Here is a 19355-nt window from a genome sequence, read left to right on the forward strand (position 1 = left end):
AGGAAACAGCAACTGACATTTCCAGGCGTCTGGGCCGAGTGATGGGGTCAGAATTGTAAACTTGCGCAATATCCTGGTCCCAAGAAAGACCTACACCTGCTACTTCATCCTTCGCTCCATCTTGGTCCTCCCAACTGGCGAGAGGACAGCCTAGACCAGACTTCCCACAACCAAGATGGCGGCCGTGCACTCCTTGCCCACAGCTGACCTTTTCTCCACCTTCGGTCTCCATGGTAACGCGGCTGGCTCCCTCGGCGCCGGCTTAGGCCTTGCATGTAGGGAAATGGTGAGTCTTTCCCGCCCCCTTATTTTTGCGACAGTTGCAGCGAAAGTCACGGCAGTTGGGGCTGGTGTCAGCTGATTTACCGCAGTGGCGGCGGCGGCGGCGGCGGCGGCGGCACCGGCACCTTGTAGTCTCAGTGGGGAGACGGCGGCTGGATAGCGCTTGCCGCCCCACAGGTTATCCCAGCAGGATCTGCGCACCCCGCATCCTCTGTAGTTCCGCCCTATCCTTGTCCTCCTTGGCTGGGGCGCCCACCGGCGGTCTGATAGGCTACATCGCGGCATGAGATGAAGCTGTGACAGGTAAGGGGGCTTTCAAGCTTCTCCATGGGAAACCGCAGGGCGGGATGTGCTTGCACCGTGGAGGTCAGGGGTCGGGGGTCAAAGGTCACAAGCCCGCTCTAGCCGGGGACGGTGCTAGCTGTCAGATCGCTGCGGCTGCAAGCCTGCAGGTCGGGCCCAAAACTAGGCGCCGTTACCAAGAGCGTGGGGGCCTGCCGGGGGTCTTTGTGGCTCCCTTGCCTGGTGAGTGATACTTGCTACTTGTGACAGTTGCTTTGGTCTTGAGGTGGGACTGCCTGGCTCCCAGGTACAATCTAAACGGGATGAGGTGGTTGGTGATGATCGTGGGTGGTTATTGACAGCAATTTTGGGCGATGTGCTTGCTTTTGGGGTTCATATAGTCTTTCCTTTCCTGTTGGTACTACTTTTGCCCATGCCCAAGGTACTGACACCACTGTTAGAATTTCATTTTTGAGATGCCATCTGCCAGTTCTTATCCCTTTGCCCTAGTGCTTGTCTGAGCGGATACCAGTCACTCCCGTTCACTTAGTGTTGGGTCCCAGCGTTCTGAAGCTATGTTTGAAGTCAGCACTACCCTAACTTTGATTCAAAAATTGCCGTTTTATGTTTTTGACCCACTTAGTATGTCACTTTTTGAGGCATAATTTGCTGGGTTAGATAGTCTGAAACTAGGGAAGCTACCGTTGCCTTACATGCTGCATTGATATTGCTGATGCTACTGAATTTAGGGTTCGGTCAGTGGCAGCTATAGCTTCCCCTCACTGTAATATTTGCCATGAGACAAAAAAAGGCAAACTGACTCTTTCAGATGTTTATGTCTTAGGATTTTATGGGCAAGGTTGCAGGAATTGCCTGTTGTATGAAAGAAATTAACTGAGTTTTTGACATTTTGTTAAACAAAAATTTTAGTTTGACTCTGCTTCTTGCTTTATAAAGAAACTCGTGGCTGTATGAAGGTCAGCTTAAAAGTGAACATAATGTGTTGAAATGCCCTCATTATTACAAAGGATAATAAACTGTCTAGTTCCATCCAGAACAATACGTATTAGTTATTGTAAGTGGGGAAAACGAACCACTATAAATATAATTAATGCTGTATTATTCATGTCAATTAGGGATTATGGTAGAAAAATTCATTTATTTTACTGCCAATCCTTATTTTAAGAGTGTTTCAGAGAAACACTTCAAGAGAAAAATGAGAGTATGCCCTTTATTTTTTCTTATTGCCATCTGTAACTAAATTTTAAAAGATCTCAGTGACTGGGTGAATCAAAGGGACTGGGCTTGGCTTGGTTTAAATATCACTGTAAGAATTTAACTTAAATTTTAGGGGTAGTGACCCTTGTATCTTACAATTTCCTTTTATCTTTGATATACATTCTGTTTTGAAGTTAAAGGAAGTTGGGTGGTTTCTCCATGTAACACACTTAGCATTGAAAATGTTCAAAGTAGTGAGCTTGTTTTGTGCTTTCTTCATGAGAAGGGTAGGATGACATTTAGCTTCAGTGGTGTGATGTTTGTTAGATGTATGAGTCCTTAAAGTTCATTTTGGACCTTAGGTGCAGAGGATGGAGTTAATCTTACTCGATTCAATGGGCTGTTCAAGGCATCTCCCCTGCCTGCATTTTTCATTCATTTTTTTTTTTTTGATGGAGTTTCACTCTTATTGCCCAGGCTGGAGTGCAATGGCGTGATCTCAGCTCACTGCAACCTCCCCATCCCGGGCTCAAGCGATTCTCCTGCCTCAGCCTCTTGAGTAGCTTGGGATTACAGACTGTGCCAGCACGCCTGGCTAATTTTTGTATTTTTAGTACACTTGGGGTTTCACCATGTTGGTCAGGCTGGTCTCGAACTCCTGACATCAGGTGATCCACCCGCCTTGGCCTTCCAAAGTGCTGGGATTACAGGTGTGAGCCACCACATCCAGCCTCATTCATTGTTTTTTATTTCTAATTCCTGTTCTTTTCTCTTGCTCATCAACCTATTTGCAACCATTCTGTATGATGTGTATTCTTCTGTTTGTATGTGTTATTAAATGTATATTGTTCTGGGTGTCCACATTTTTAATTTATAGAGATGATATCGTGCAGTTTTTTTGTCTCACTATTATGTTTTGAAGATCTATTGCGTTGCTGTTCTTTGCTTCCAAGTGCTGCACAATATTTCAGAATGTACATCTACTACAATTTATCTGTCTACTCTCCTATTTGTAGATACCCGTGTTATTTTTATTTTCCTACCTCTACAGATAATACCATGATAAGCATACATTTTAGACCTCTGTGATACTTTCATTGAGTTATAGATCCATATGTGATTTCTGGATCATTTGGTTTTCATATATTTTATTGAAGCACCCACCAGATGGTGTTTAGAACAAGCAGCAATGGTCTATACACCTGCAGAAAGCTCGTGAGGGTTCCTTTATCTTTGTTTCCCCACAAATGCTTGGTTTTATTCAGTGCTCCAATTTTTCCAGACTAATAGATACAAAATTAAATCTCATTTTAAATTACATTTCACTATTACTAATGAATCTGAGCATTTCTTTTTTTTTGAGATGGAGTCTCACTCTTGCCAGGGTGGAGTGCAGTAGCGTGATCTTGGCTCACTGCCATCTCTGCCTCCCAGGTTCAAGCCATTCTCCTGCCTCAGCCTCCTGAGTAGCTGCGACTACAGGCACGTGCCACCACGCCCAACTAATTTTTGTATTTTTAGAAGAGATGGAGTTTCACTGTGTTGGCCAGGATGGTCTCAATCTCTTGACCTCGTGATCTGCCTGCCTCAGCCTCCCAAAGTGCTGGGATTACAGGCGTGAGCCAGCGTGCCCTGCTGAATCTGAGTATTTCTTCATGTGTGTTTTATCTTTTTGAATTTTTTGTTTGTCAAATTGCCTGTTAATCCCTTCACCCATTTTTATTTTGAGGTTTCTGTTCTTTCTTGTTTATTTGCGGACATTTCTTGTTTTTCATAGATACTAGTCATTTAAGTATTTCTAGTATATCTGTTCCTAATCTGTCATTTGTAATCTTTTTCATGATGTTCTTCATTGAACAGAAATCTTATATTTTGATATAATCAAATTAAAAAATCTTTTGGCTGTATGGTTTGTATTTTGGAGGTTTTGTTTAAGAAATCTTTCCCCAGTGCTATGCCACAAAGTTACTCTGCTATGTTATGTACTGTTAAATTCATAGTTTTCTTTTAAACTTATTGGTCTTTAATACATGCAGAGTTTTAACTTTTTATGTGTCACAAGTTTGTGATCCAGTTTATTTTCCATGTACTGTGCCAGTTTTCCTGGCATCTTTCTTCCCTTTTCCCATAGATATGGTGTCACACTGTGTATTAGGTGCTCATATATACTCTGAATATTGAGTCGTTTCCTTTGGTTTGTCTGTTCTTGCTCTAACACCATACTGTTTTAACTCTATGGTTTTGTAGTAGTATGTTTTTTCCCCTATATAAATAACTCTTCCCATTTATTTTGTTTTAGCTTTATTTTGATATAATTATAGGTTCATAGGAAGTTGCGCAAATAGTAGAGAGGTCTGGTTTCCCCCAGTAGTTACATTTTATGCAGCTTCACCCAAGGAATTTCCCTCAATAGTTACATTTTATACTACTGTAGTACAATATCAAAACCAATAAATTGATTTTGTACAATGCCTGTGTATAGTTCTGTGCCATTTTATCACCTGTGTGGATTCCTGCAACTACCTAACAATCAAGATACAGAGCTAGGCTGATGTGGTTGACCATGCCTGTAGTCCCAGCACTTTGGGAGGCTGAGGTAGGCAGATTGCTTGAGCCCAGGAGTTTGAGACCAGCAACATGTCAAAACCCCGTCTCTGGCAAAAAATATGAAAATTAGCCTGGTGTGGTTGTGCATGCCTGTAGTCCCAGCTACTTGGGGGCTGAGGTGGGAGGATCACCTAAGCCTGGGAAGATTGAAGCTGCAGTGAGCTGTGAATTATGCTACTGCACTCTAGCCTGGGACAGAGTAAGACCCTGTCTCAAAAAAAAAAAAAAAAAAAAAAGAAGAAGAAGATATGGAACTATTCTATCACTACAAAGATTTTCTTCATGTTACCTCTTTCTAGTTTCATCCACCTCCCTTACCCTCACCATCCCTTAATCAGTTTAATCAGTTTCTATCTCTGTAATTTTGTCATTACCAGAATGCTATATAAATGGAATCCTATAGCATGTAATCTTTTGAAATTGAGATTCATCCAAATTGTTGAATGAGACAGTTCTTGAGGTTCATCCAAATTGTTGCATTCATCAATAGTTTGTACTTCTTAATTGTTGAGTAGTATTCCATGGTATGTATGTATCCAAGTTTAACCATTCACCTGCATATCTGGGCTGTTTTTAATTTTTGGCTGTTACAGATAAAGCTGCTGTGAACATTCTTGTACAGTTTTGTGTGTGTGTGTGCGTATGGATTTAAATTTTCATTTCTTTTTTGGGATAAATGCCCAGGGACATGGTTGCTGGATGGTATGGTAAGTGTATGTTTAGTTTTTGAAGTAACTCCCAAAGTGTTTTCTGGAGTGGTTGTACCATTTTACATTTCTACCAGGAATGTATGAGAGATTGCATTTCTTTACATCTTCACTAGCATTTGATACTGTCACTATTTTTTTTTTTTGGAGATGGAGTCTCGCTCTGTCACCCAGGCTGGAGTGCAGTGGCACAATCTTGGCTCACTGCAAACTCCGCCTCCCAGACTCAAGCAATTCTCCTGCCTCAGCCTCCCGAGTAGCTGGGACTACAAGCGCATGCCACCACACCTAGTTAATTTTTTGCATTTTAGTAGAGATGGGGTTTCACCGTGTTGCCCAGGCTGGTCTTGAACTCCTGAGCTCAGGCAATCCGCCCGCCTCAGCCTCCCAAAGTGCTAGGATTATAGATGTGAGCCACTGCGCCCGGCCACTATTTTTTTTTATTTTTTAACTGTTCTGATGTGTGGTGATATCTCAGTGTGGTCTTAATTTGCGTTTCCCAAATAGCTAGTGATGTTAAATATCTGGTAGAGCACTTTCTCTCATCTTTGCCCATTTTCAAAGTTTGGCTCAGCTATTTATGGATTTTTATTCTTTCCTATGTATTTTAGAGTTAGTCTGAGTTTCTAAAAACAATACCAGTAGAACTTTGACTTACAGATTTATTTTGAGGAAAATTGATATCTTTATAATATTAGGACATTTTATCTGAGAACATGGAATGGTCTTTCACTTATGACTTTGAGTAAAATATTGTAGTTTACAAAAATACTGTGAATGGTATACTATTGTTTAAGTAGATTAGTGCTGATACAAGAAAATGCTATTGATTTTCATATATTGATAATCTACCTTTGTCTTTTTGTGTTGTACTAGACAGAAATCAAAATTCATAGTGTAAATCTTGAAGTAATTTTAGTGTGTGTAGAGTGAGGCCTGGAACTATGTGGTGCCTTTATTCCTGGGTTTATCTGTTACATCTCCCTGTGACAGTTTTTTAATTTGTTGGGATTTTTTTTTTTTTAGATGGAGTCTCACTCTGTTGCCCAGGCTGGAGTGCAGTGGTGTGATCTCAGCTCACTGCAACCTCCAACTCCCAAGTTCAAGCATTTCTCCTGCCTTAGCCTCCCTAGTAGCTGGGATTACAGGTGCCCGCGAGGACACCCAGCCAATTTTTGTATTTTTAGTAGAGATGGGGTTTCACCATGTTGGCCAGGTTGGTCTCAAACTCCTGACCTCAGGTTATCCTCCCACCTAGGCCTCCCGAAGTGCTGGGATTACAGGCGTGAGCCACCACGCCTGGCAATTAAATTATGGAGTTAGTGAGGTTTGTAAGTTCTATTCTCATTTTTGTCCATTTAATTCATGCACTTTTTAAAGAATTAATAGTCTTACATATGTGCATGCCATTGATCATAGGCAAAATCAACTGAGAGCTATGGATAGCTCAGTGAAATTCTGTCATCAATAAGAGGACACCTTATGTTCTCACTGACAGGTACTATGATAGTAATGTTAACTTACAATTTGAATTCCATCCATATGGTTCATTTGTCTTTGTCTGTATCTGATACTTAAAGCTACTTTGCTGAATACAAAAGAACACAAACAATTATGTTGGAAGAAGAAATCCTACATCATGACTGCATTCAGAAAGTCCTTATGAGTCCAAGGAAATTTTTACTTCCTTTCTATTAAGGAACATATATATTACATTCATGAAGTATTTACTATTTTAAATAAAATTGGATTTTTTTTTCAAAATATGTTGGTGACGTTTAATGAAATTACAGGGGTTTTTTTTTGGCTGATGATTACTTGGGTTAGTGGGAGCCATAAAATGTTGGAACAACGAATGTTAGGGCACTGGTCAGTTTAGGGGAGGAAAGATTTCTGAAGTGCTAAGCGTTATTCTGTAGGCTCTTTAAAATATAACATTTCTGGAGATATGTGACTTTGTTTTTTTGTTTTGTTTTGTTTTTGACACACAATCTCGCTCTGTCGCCCAGGCTAGAGTGCAGTAGTACGATCTCGGCTCACTGCAATCTCTGCCTCCCTGGTTCAAGCAATTTTTCTGCCTCAGCCTCCCAAGTAGCTGAGATTACAGGTGTGCACCACCACACCCAACTAATTTTTGTATTTTTATTAGAGGCAGGGTTTCACCATGTTGGCGTGGCTGGTCTCGAACTCCTGACCTAAGTGATCTGCCTGCCTCGGCCTCCCAAAGTACTGGAATTAGTCATGAGCCACTGCGCCCAGCCTGGAAATACATGACTTTGAAAATGCAGTCTCCCATTCAGCTTAGCGGTTGTAATTTATGACCCTTCAAGCTCACTGAAGATAGTTTTTTGCACATCATGTTTCTCTCTGAATGTTGATAGTTGTATATGTCAGTGATAACAGACTGATAGAGTGAGCCAGTTACCTTCTGTTTTCACATTCAAGTTTATTGCACATTCAAGCTATCTTCCTTAAAGGCTCTTCTTTTTTCTAAACGCTTCAAATACAAATAAACAGTATAAACTTCCATTAGTTGGAGCAAAAAATTCACACGAATGAAATATCACTGTACTTTTTTTTTTTTTTTTTTTTTAACGACAGAGTCTCACTCTGTTGCTCAGACTGGAGTGCAGTGGCATGATCTTGGCTCACTGCAACCTCCACTTCCTGGGTTCAAGCGATTCTCCTGCCTCAGCCTCCCGAGTAGCTGGGACTACAGGTGTGCACCACTGTGCCCAGCTAATTTTTGTATTTTTTTTTTTAGTAGAGACGGGGTTTCACCATGTTGGCCAGGCTGGTCTTGAACTCCTGACCTTGTGATCTGCAAGCCTCGGCCTCCCAAAATGCTGGGATTACAGGCTTGAGCCACCGCGCCCAGCCCACTGTACTTACTTTTAAGAAACAGTGTTGTGATTAATTACTAGGCCTTAGTGACTGTAGTAGTGATTATGTCAGCTAATTTGCTTCATAAGCCCTAAGATATATTTTGCTGTGTATATGTTACGATAGACTAAAAGAGGCAGGAGTGTAGGTAAAACCTGTAGCTGGGGAAAAAACAATAATATGTTAATGACATTTTGATTAAGGAGACTTGTATTAATTGTTGACATTATTATAGAAGAACTAATTGACAAGAAACTCCCCTGTGAAATCCAAAACATATAAAATCGGGATATAATTTAATTTGCTGATGGGTGCAACTTTACTTAAACCAGCGCAAACATATTTCGTTCACTAGTTTGTTTATTTATTCAAGTATTTGGATTCCTTCTATGTGGAAGGAATTTTAGGCACTGGGAATACAATAGAGAAGAAACCAAACACAGATCTTTACCATCATAGAACATACAGCAGGAGAGGCAGATGAAATAAAACATATGGTATGTTAAATGATTGTAAGTGTTTTGTTTGAGTGGTAGATTTTGCAATTTATGATGGTCAGGAAACCCTTCACTAAAAAGGTAATATTTTATAGAGATTTGAAGAGGGCGAAGGAGGGTGCCAGAAGGAATCTGGGGTGGAGGACACTGTTCTGAGGTAACATTCTGTTTAGTATCTTGGAGCAACACCAATGAATCAGGGCAGATGGAAAGGAGTAAGCAAGGGAGAGAACAACCACCTCACTCATATAGGATAGGCAGTTGTATGTAGAGTTGGCTTTTGCTATATGTGAGACAGGAAGCCATTGGAAGATTTTGAGATGGGATCACAGCATGACTTTTTTTTTAATAGTGTTACTCTATATGCTGTGTTGAGACTGCAGAGGAGCAAAGATGGAAACAGGGAGACCAGTTAGAGGGCTGTTGTGTTATCCCTGATGGAAGATGCTGATTGAGAATAGGGTGGTTGTAGAAAGTGTTGAGATGTTGCAGGATTCTGGATATGATTTGAAGGTATAGCCAGTGGAGTTTACTGATGGATTGGGATGTGGAACGTGTATGTGTGAGACAGTAATAGAGTAACTAAAGATGATTCTAGGATTTTGGTCTGTGTAGTTATAAAACTGGAGTTGCCAATAACTGAGATGGGTAGACTGTGGGAGGGGCACCATTGAGGAATGATCAGGGGCTCACTTTTGGACATGCCAAGTTTGAGAAACTTATTAGCTATCCAAAAGGAGATGTTGAGTAGGAAGCTGGACATACGGATTTGGATTTCAGAAAAGCATCCCACACAATAAACTGGGGAACTGTCAATGTATACAGGTTGAGCATCCCTATTCTGCAATCCAAAATGCTCCAAAATCCAAAACTCTTGAGCATAAACATGACACTCCAAAGAAATGCTCCTTGGAGCATTTTGCATTTTGGATTTTTCAGATTAGAGATGCTCAACCTGTAAGTATAATACAAATATCCCCAAATCTGAAAAAAATCCAAAATCTAAAACACTTCTGATCCCAAGAGTTTCAGATAAAGGATACTCAACCTATAGATGGTATTTAAAGCAATGAGGCTTGATGAGATCATTGAGGGAGGGAGTGTTGCCAGAGAAGAGAAGTCTAAGGACTAAGTCCTGGTAATGCCAATATTTAAAGGTTAAAAAAAAAAAAAAAAAAAAAAGAAAAGAAAGAAAGGAGACTAAAGCTAGAGAAGAAGAAGGAAAGTCAGGAAAAGATGAAGACTTTGAGGCCAGGTAAAGAAGTATTTATTTCAAGGATGGAATGTGAACTATGTCAAATGTTGCTGGTAGGTCAAGTAAGATAAGGGTTAGAACTTGATAATGGATTTAACACTGGGGAGGTCATTGGTGACCTTGTCAAGGGCAGTTTTTGTGACAGGCAGAGCAGGAGGAGGGTAATGTTACAAATGAGAAGTTTAACTTGAGACATCACATATTTCCTCAGAGTTTAAAACGGAAATGGGGAGCTGGGTTCCTCTCTAGTCAGTGTGACTTTCATACCTTCACAGTTGCCCATCTTATTTTAGTGATTCCAAGACTAATGAGACAATTCAGCTTCCAATTTGGGGAAGCATGTTTGTTTCTTCTTTTTCTGTTTAATTCAATTTATATACAACGAGAAAGTTCAGTGCTTAGTTTAGACTTCTGATGGCAACCTAAGGGAAGAAATTGGAATGACTGGAGATGCAGATGAGATTAGAGGTGGGTGGCAGGAGAAAGTCGAAGTTGGTTCAACCAAATGGAATTTCCTTTAAAAAGTAAGGTCTTGGTGGACATAATGGGCTTTTAGCTTAATCAGTAACTCTTGAAATTGATGTAGGTTGGTGATGGATAGAGCATAAGCAGAAGAGTTCATTCATTATAATAGCACCTGCAGAAATTTAAAACATGATTTATATGCCTCAGCATCTATGAATCACTTTTAAAATGTGATTTATTTTTGACCAGATAGTTCTGCAGTTCTTCAAAATCTGTCTCTCATGCACTCAGGGCTGTTTAGCCATAAGAAATAAGTGTAGTCTCCTGTTGCCATCTGCTCATTCCACATGTTCCTTTGAAACTGAATACTGGAACTTCCTTTAACCAAGCAGTCCTAAAGTGTCAGGCTCATTGAGAGTACAGTATATTTCTTAACCACCCAAATAAGAAAGTATAATCTTGTCAGCTGCTTAAGTGTTCAGAAGGTTGTGTCCCTTACAGCCCTTAAATTCTGGAAACACTTTGTTATAAGGAAGCAGCTGAGTAGTTTCTTTAGTGTGTTTTTATGACCTAGCTGTTTCATAGTAGTATAATAAACAGAGTCTTCATTATCTGCTTCAGGTTTGTTTTCCAAGTCTTCAATTGATTGGTGGTAAATGCACAAGCACACACACACAAAAAAAATGCATCATCTTAATCATCATGTCCTCATCACATCATACTGTGATCTTGACTTGGGTACACTCTTTTGACAAATGACATAGGAATGTTCTCTGAGAATTTGAATAAACCTCTACAAACTTCTCCTTCTTCTTTCACTGCAGCTGTGGCAAATATATTTAGCTGTTTAGGGTTTAGTACTTGCTTCTCATATTCCCCATCGGTAGGTGGGTAGCTAAGGCCTATGCCAGTTCATGTGTGCCCATTCTCATGAGAGAAAATTTGAGTTTGTTTTTGTCTGCAAGTCACAGGGGGCCTGCCTGGGACACAAGAAGTACACAGACTGAGAACATATTGACTATCCTGTGAAAACGCCCTGTTGCTAGGATAGAAATACGTCCTGCTTTTGCATTTGAGAGCTAGACAAACAGTGTGGAGGAATTAACATTGATCTGATACTAGTTTGTATACAATCTTAACTGTTTATAGCTTTTAGAAATCATGTGTGCTACCAATATTACATGGGATAGTGTGAAACAGGATGGTCTTATTAGAATATCGCCCCGTAGGTCATTGATAGTTTCAAAAGGAAAAACAAAAACAGTAGCAGTGAAAGTAATCTGGTAGTCACCATCTGAATTGAATGGTCAAAGGTAGCATTGTTGCTCGTAGGACAATGTGATGTTATATGCCTCCTGAGGTGATGCAGTGTGAAGTGTACATCAACATCTATCGAGTATTCTTGCCAACAGTGTTCACTTGAGGCAAACGTTAGATCCAATTTCGTTTGTAGTGAAAACAGGTGTTGGAGGAACAGGTGTAGTAAAAACAGGTGATGGAGGAACAAGGAACAAGTTAAATGATGTCATAAAAAACAATCAGGAACAAGGAACAAGTTAAATGATATAAAAAACAATCAAAAATCTTCAGATATGGAACATTCTACAAACAATTGGTTTGGCTTCTTAAAATTAGTATTAAAAAAAACAAGGTGGGATTATTCTAGAACTAAAGAGACATAACAGCTTTTTTAGCCTGTTCAGGCTGCCATGCAAAATACCACAAACTGAATGGCTTAAACAACAGAATTTTATCTTCCCACAGTTCTGGAGGCTAGAAGTGCCCCAGATCGAGGTCGGAAGGTTTATTTTCTGTGAGGGCTCTCTTCCTGGCTTGCAGATGGCTGCCCTCTCACCGTGTCCTCACAGTGGTGGAGAGGGAGAGAGCTTTTGTGTCTCTCACCCTTCTTACAAGGATACCACCCCTATCACAGTAGCATCTTGCTCTTATGACCACATTTAACCTTTATCACCTTCTCACAGGCCTGACCTCCAAATGCACAAATACATTGGGGGTTAGGGCTTCAACATATGCATTTTGGGAGGACATATCGTTCAGTCCATAACAACAATCAAATGCGGTGCATAAAACTGGAGTGTTTTGTTTACAGGTTTGAGGGAAAACATTATAAAAAGCATTTTGTGGATTATTGAAGTGATTTGAATATGGACTAGTTTGTAGATGCTATTGGAGAATGATTATGGTGTTGATAATAGTGAGTGTGATAATGGTATTGTGTTTATGAAGGAGAATGCCCTTATTTTTAAGTTCTGTCTTTAAAAGCATTTAGGGGTGAATCGTCATGGTATGTATAAGTTACTTTCAAGTGGTTCCACACACACAAAATACGTACACATATAGATGCACAGACTTTTTTAAAAACACACATGTATGCACAGCATATATACACCACATATATATATATACAGCATATATACATATATATGCATAGCATATATGTAGATATACCACATTGCCAAGGGAAATATGACACGATATTATTTTTTGAGTGATGGTTATATTGTTCTTTGAACTTTTGTATATTTGAGATTTTTCATAATAAAAATTTTGGAGGAATCACAAGGAGAAAGGTAATTTCATTAAAAAATTTTTAAAGGCATATCAAATTAAAAAAAAAAAACAACATGAGGTAATAGGGTTAAGTCTTTGGAATTTTTCTTAGGGCTTTTTGGGCCTTCACATGTCTAGGTAGAGGAAAGATGAGAAAATAGGAAGAAGATAATGGGGACAGTCTGCTGTACCAGAAAAAAAGAGAGTGCACTGCAAAAAATCAGCAATGTCACACTAGCAGCTATAAAGTATATATAAGATAATTGGACTTAGGAAGAATAGGTATCAGCAATCGATTAATGTCAAAGCATCCTCTTTTCTCACTTCTCTTATAAGGTATTGCTCGTCTCTGCAATATTGGAGAGCTCTGCCCTGGAGTGTCATTTTAGAAGGATTGCTGACCCCTTCATGTAGTGGGAGATCTTGAGTGTCCTTAAATTAAGTCTTTTTGAGGGCCCAGACTAGAGTACATGAGGCCTTTATACTAAGGAAATGGAAGCACCAAGTTAAAGACCACAGATTTCAAAATGCTAATTGTAATGAGAGGGAGAGAGATTGTTAGGGTTACAAGTAGAGGCCAGTGAAGGTATTTGGATAAAAATGAAATGTAAACATGTTTGAAGGGCAAAAGTTAACTTATAAAATAGACTGAAATGGTAGACGGTGAGAACATAATTAAAGGAGGAAGATTTTTGCAGAGTTCAGAAGTTTTTGTTTTTTTTTCTCCTTTTTTTTCTTTTTTAAGAGGCATTTTTCCTCAAAAGAGTTAAATTTGAGTTGTACATGAAACCCTTAATACAGCCCTTGGCACATAGTGAGGGCTTAATAAATGCTAGTTATTGTTATTCTCTGTTTATTCATTCAATAAATACATATTGACCACTAGTAAAAGTCAGCATTTTAGGTGCAGATATGCAGCTTACTTGATAATGCTTAGATAACAAAGGTGCTAGATTTACAGATTTTATCCTTGAGAAACATAGGCTGTACAAATGCATCAAGCATTTGGAAGGTGTAGTGAAAATAGGAGGAGTAGGAGTAGTAAATCATGCGGCTTAGGACAGAGCACTCACAGTGGAAGGGAGCTAGCATTTGAAAAGATTATAGGCTAAAGATAAATACTTGTTAAAGTTAAATGTATTTTCAAAACCCCATGTTGTGTGCATATGTACAACTTTAAAACAAAAGAACTTGGTGTGGCTGGGCATGGTGGCTCATGGCTGTAATCCCAGCAGTTTGGGAGGTGAGGCGGGCGGATCACCTGAGGTCAGGAGTTTGAGATCAGCCTGGCCAACGTAACAAAAATACATGCTAAAAATACAAAAATTAGTTAGGACTAGTAGCGGGCGCCTGTAATCCCAGCTACTCAGAAGGCTGGGGCAGGAGAATCCCTTGAATCTGGGAGGCAGAGGTTGCAATGAGCCGAGATTGCACCACTGCACTCCCGCCTGGGTGACAAGAGTAAAACTCCATCTAAAAAAAAAAAGAAGAATAAGAAGAAGAACTTGGTGTAGGTGTATCTAGGCCACTTTATTTAACTGTATTATAATGGAAAACACAATGATGGGGCAAAAACAAACAAACAAACAAAAAAACCCAGGAATTTATCTTGAGAATTAGGAATTCTACTCAGCCCAGTCTCCTCTTCCTAGTCTTCCTCTTAAAAGGCAGTCATTATTACTGATTTTTTTTGTTCGTTCTCATTTCAGAATTATTCAAATTGTGTGTGTACCCACTGTATATTTTGGTGTTTGTTTTATATCTCATACTGCAGTGTTCCATTATAAAGCTCTATCATAATTTATTTAATCCCTGATTTGTGGACATTGAAGTTCTTTCCAGGTACTCTTTAAAAATTATAGACATTTTCAAATATATAAAAGTAGAAAGAACAGTATAATGCACACTCTTGCACTAAAAAGAGCTTCAATACTTACTTTCACAGTTTGAGTTCCCTGGTGAGCAGACTCTGAGATGGAGACTCAGGCTTATTAGGGAGTGCTCTTGGGATCAACACCCAGGGAAAGGAAATAGCTTTGGCCCTGGGTTAAAGTTGAGTCGTGATGAGTCTCAGAGGAGTCTCAGTTGACCCTGGGGGAAGTTCTGAAGATGGGACGACCCTTCAGTGATATCCTGAATCGTGAGGGGGTCTGGCCTTTATATTTCCATATTGATCCGTCACTGGATGTGGGCTGTCCCATGGGAAGGGTACAAGAGCTTGGACAAGCCGTCTCTCTTGGGCTGAGGCAATCCTTAGTGGTGCTGACAACCTGGGCTTGTCTGCTGAGAGCTCTCTCACCAGTTGGGTCCTTCTTTCCTGAAGGAAGATTTGGGCACATAGCATCCATCATACTTAGCCTACTATTTCATCTTCATTCCTTCTTTTTTTTTTTGAGCCATAGTTTCGCTCTTGTTGCCCAGGCTAGAGTGCAATAGCACAATCTCGGCTCGCTGCAACCTCCGCTTCCCAGGTTCAAGCGATTCTCCTGCCTTAGCCTTTCTAGTAGCTGGGATTACAGGCATGCGCCACCATGCCCAGCTAATTTTTTATTTTTAGTAGAGACGGGGTTTCTCCATTTGGTCAGGCTGGTCTCGAACTCCCAACCTCAGGTGATCCACCCACTTTGGCCTCCCAAAGTGCTGGGATTACAGGCATGAGCCACTGCAGCCGGCGTCGTCTTCATTCCTTTTAACACCTCTTAGCCCATATTCTCTTTCCTCTTCTGGGAGCCACTGATCACAGACATCATATGATTTTATCTGTAAACACTGCAGTTCCATTTATCTTTTAATGAGTACTATGTTTTGGCAAAATCTTGATTAACCAGAATGCCTGGATAATGAAGCTTTCTGATAAATGGAGTTTTCTGGTAAATGAAGACAATATAGGGGAGTGAAAAGTGTTGCATTAGGACCCAGGAGATCTGTGTTTGCCTTTGAGCTCTGAGATCAATTTGCTGTGTGATCTTGAGAGAGTTGCTAACAGACCTAAATATCTACCCAAATAAAAAATCCCCCGGATGGTAACCAGCTATACTCTCCATTCTAGATTGGGAAACCAGGCTTTTTTTTTTTTTTTTTTTTTTGTTGTCAATTATAAAAGTGTTTCTTTTTTAAATGCTTAAATATAAAAAATAAAAGCAAAACAGCAGGAGACAGAGCGTTATTTCATAAACTTTTGAAATGACTTGGTTTGGCAAAAGCTCATTGCTTTTTTACCATTCAGAACAGTTTTGTTGAGGTCTCTGGTATCATTTTATGAAAATACTTTCTGAGTTACAAGTTTTTAGAGACCAGATTCTTCTTTAGCGTCATTGCACTCTCTTTCCTTCCTCCGCCTCTCTATGCTTCCCTCCTACCTCTTTCCTTACTACTCAGTTTGGAAAGCAATAGTCTTCTTGCCTGTGGCCTTACGTATTTCGCCAAACCCCGTGACTTATTGTTCTTCCTCTGTAATATCTCCTATTTTTCTTTCAGTACTCTAACTTTAGCTAAGCTTCTTCTCACTTAGCACCCAGGCTTATTGCAGTAGCATCATATTTGGTTTATCTGTCTTTAGTTGTTTCTCTGTGTTAATCCAACCCTCATACTATCTCAAAAAGTTTGCGCATGTTGCTTCTCTATGTAGATATCTGCTTATTAGACCATTAAGTATCTTTACAATGTGGCCCAACTGAGGATCAGTGTGGAACCTTGTATTTTCTCTCATCCCCAAACCTAAAGTTAATAAATTATGGTTAAGCATAGAATAATTTATCTTCCATGTTGGAATCTAAATTGTCAATACTTCCCTAGGCATCAGTATTGTAATAATAATGCCCGTCCTTTACTTAGAAAGCTTTCAGTATTTAAAACTGTGTTTTCTTTTCTTTTATCCTCAAAGTACCTTTGTGTGAAACTTGCATCAGAATCCATGTTGCATCCTGATCACCTTGGTGTGTTGAAAATCAAGTCTTATCTATTATATCTTTGAAGTAGCTCTCATATCAGTATTATTATTAGTACTATTCTCACCATGAACACCCTTCACCATATATTTATTGAAGATATCCTATGTGGTAGGTGCTGTGCTAAGCATCATTTGGTAGTGGGTACGCAGAGTGTGCATCTTGTAACCAGGGAGCTTGAAAGAGTGGTGGTGGAGACAGCCATTAACAGAGACACCCCAGAAATAAGTAATGAGAGACTGTGATAAATTTAGGCACCACCTTTTCTCTCCTGCAGAACTTCAGTAGCCTCATTGGTCTTCAGGTCCTCAGTTTTATCCCTCTCTGTTATATCACAGCTTGAGTGATCTTTCTGAAAAGCAATGTCAGATTTAAAACACTTTACCTGCTTCCCTTTGCTGTCAAATTAAAGTCCAAACTCTTGAAAATGTCTTACCAAGAAGCCCTTTGTGATCTGATGCATGTTGGCTATTGGTTGTTTTTTCACCATTCTGCCTTTTTACTTTAAATGTCAGCCCTACTATTTACTGTTTAGAAATAATTGAGATTATACCTCTGGCCCTTAGAACATGTGATTACATGAGCCTATTCCGGTTAATTCCTACTCATTCTAGTCATCATTTCTTCTAGGAATCCTTCCTGGACCCATTGAAGTCTAGGTTAGGGAATCCATCTTTTGTGCTTCCATATGTCTTGAGACTTCTCTCATGCTCTGTGGTAATTGTTTACATGTATGTAAGCCCCACTGGATAGCTGAATTGTGTCTATTTTATTTACTATTGTAATACCTATACCTACCATGGTATTGGCATGAACTAGAAACCTGAGAAATTCTGCTCTAAAATGTATACTAATTATTAGGAGTTTGGAATTTTATTTGAAAGCCATTTTAGTTTTGGGATGGAAGTTGGTAGTATTATTTCTAATAAAGTAATGCACAACTAAATTGTTATATTTGCATTGCACAATTGCACAATTTGAATTGTTTGACGAGCATACACAGGAATACTTTTATACTTTGGCAGAAAGTCAATGAAAGGTATTAACCTGTTGGAAAGTCCAACCTTATTGAATATTAAGTGCTGGAAGAAACCTGTAGATGTGTAAGCAGAATGTGAAGAAGTAGCAAAATCTGTGTTTTTTTAAAAAATAATATTTACTGATCGTCTGCCATGTGCTAGGTATTGTACTAGTTGCATTACATATATGGTCTCTTGATCTTATGACATCTTTCTGAGAGGAGGAGAATATTATTATCCATCTTTTACAGTTGGGGAAACTGAGACCTAGAGAGATAACTTTGTCAAGATCATATAGAAGGGCCAGGATTTGAATATAGGTCATCTGATTGTAGGCCCACTGTTCTTTCAGTTATTATTTTTGTTGCTCTTGTTGACTGGAGTACAGTATTTTAAATTATTTCTATGCAGAGCTGAGAAATAGATGAAATTAGGGGAAATAAAGCAATACCTGAAATTAATCAAAAGAGATGACTGAAATTTTATCTCTAAGATGCCTGTTTCCTTATGATTTGATTTGTTAACTTAAAAATGATTCAATATTAATTTTAATAACTTGATGAGAAAACTAAGTCTCAGAAATGAAATATCATCAAAGACTGCATAACTAGTGACAAAATGAGAAGTAGAATCTAGAACTACTGATATTTGTTGACTCCAGAGCTTTATCTTTTAAACATTTCAATTGAATAAGCAGTCTCTAAATGTAACTTTAAGCCAGATTTTGATACAAACATAAATGAAAACTCAATGTTCCTAATATTATTTTGTTTTTAGAAGCATCTAGTCTAAGAACATATCAATTTGTAAGATCATGTTGAAATTTGAAAGATAGCATATGCCCTCAATGTACTAGTTGCAAAATCTGAATATATTATATATATAATATTTTGGAGAATTAGTAAGGTAATTTTATTTGAGAGTTTCTATTAAAGTTAATACCATAACAGATTATTCTAGTCATTTGTTCAATCACTTTTGCTTTTGGCATTTTCCATAAAAATAGAATTTTTTTTATCCCAATAAATCCTGTCCTGTGACTTGCTTACTTCCACTTAATATAAAGTTTTGGAACATGTTGAACTTTTTTGCTACAATAGGTGATAATGTTGGGAACATTAAGCATGGATTATTAACTAATACATAGACTGGTTGAATGCCGATGGCTGAAAAGCTGCATGCTCTGGATTTACATTGCCCTTTTTCCCCCTTAAAAACCTTCCTTGTATTGGCAGTTTAGTGTGTCTTGGCTCATCTGTTATTCATTTTAAAGAAATTCAAACTTAGATTCCTGTGATCTACCTGATTAAATGGTTAGGTCCTGGCTAATTTGCCCTTTTTTTGTTTTGTTTTGTTTTGATCAGTTGCTTAGAACTAGGTTTATGTGGTTGCCAATTCACTGGTAGTCCTTCCTAGAAGTATTTGATTGTCATATACTATTCTATCATCATAAGCCATATTATCCTCTATTTCACATTATTTCATTAGTGCTTCTGGTGGCTTTTCTAAAGTTTCATTTTTATTAGGTTTTTAAGGTATTAGGAAAAAAATGTTTTGGGCCATTTAGTACCCTATACTCCGTAGTCCTGAATCTGTTTGCATTCTCTTTAAGCCACGCAGTA

The 19355-nt window shown here is 38.9% G+C and overlaps 1 protein-coding gene across 5 annotated transcripts in view; it reads left to right on the forward strand.

Annotated features, from left to right (window-relative positions):
- Nucleotides 1–448: 448 nt before the first annotated feature.
- WDR7 (WD repeat domain 7) overlaps nucleotides 449–19355 on the forward strand; it is a 398951-nt gene continuing 380044 nt past the window's right edge. For 3 of the 5 annotated variants that reach the window (XM_054538012.2, XM_054538011.2, XM_002828242.6), the window contains exon 1: nucleotides 449–585. The gene's annotated coding sequence lies outside the window, so the exon portion shown is untranslated. Of the gene's footprint in view, nucleotides 586–693; nucleotides 808–19355 lie in introns of those variants that run through there. The other 2 variants (XM_063716912.1, XM_063716913.1) reach the window with 2 other exon arrangements.

The sequence above is a fragment of the Pongo abelii genome, chromosome 17, assembly GCF_028885655.2.
Source record: "Pongo abelii isolate AG06213 chromosome 17, NHGRI_mPonAbe1-v2.0_pri, whole genome shotgun sequence".
NCBI classification, from domain to species: Eukaryota; Metazoa; Chordata; class Mammalia; order Primates; family Hominidae; genus Pongo; species Pongo abelii.